Source organism: Morone saxatilis, unplaced genomic scaffold (genome assembly GCF_004916995.1).
Source record: "Morone saxatilis isolate NCDOM2014 unplaced genomic scaffold, NCSU_SB_2.0 Contig19, whole genome shotgun sequence".
NCBI classification, from domain to species: domain Eukaryota; kingdom Metazoa; phylum Chordata; class Actinopteri; family Moronidae; genus Morone; species Morone saxatilis.
Window position 1 is genome coordinate 17,934,789 of NW_023339751.1, and position 278 is coordinate 17,935,066.

General features: G+C 36.3%; 1 protein-coding gene across 1 annotated transcript in view; it reads right to left on the reverse strand.

Moving 5' to 3' along the window:
* kcnq5a (potassium voltage-gated channel, KQT-like subfamily, member 5a) overlaps positions 1-278 on the reverse strand; it is a 97,425-nt gene that overhangs the window by 96,079 nt on the left and 1,068 nt on the right. The gene's annotated exons all lie outside the window — the stretch shown is intronic.

Here is a 278-nt window from a genome sequence, read left to right on the forward strand (position 1 = left end):
ACACAAACACACACCTGTAGCTAATTTTTAAAGTTATTAATTTATAAAAGTTTCAGGTTCTGTCTTCCACAATTTTCTTGGCTGGAGCAACAAGTGATCACATTCAAAAGACATCACTGTACAGACATACGTTGATGTAGCGAGAAATCAGTTAACAGGTGAATGAAATCAGGTTAATAATAGTCACAGCGTGTGTGTTTCTATGCATATCTGTGCATGTTTGTTATGCATGTGCTCACGGTATGCATGGGTGATGGAACTGCATACATGAAATAAAT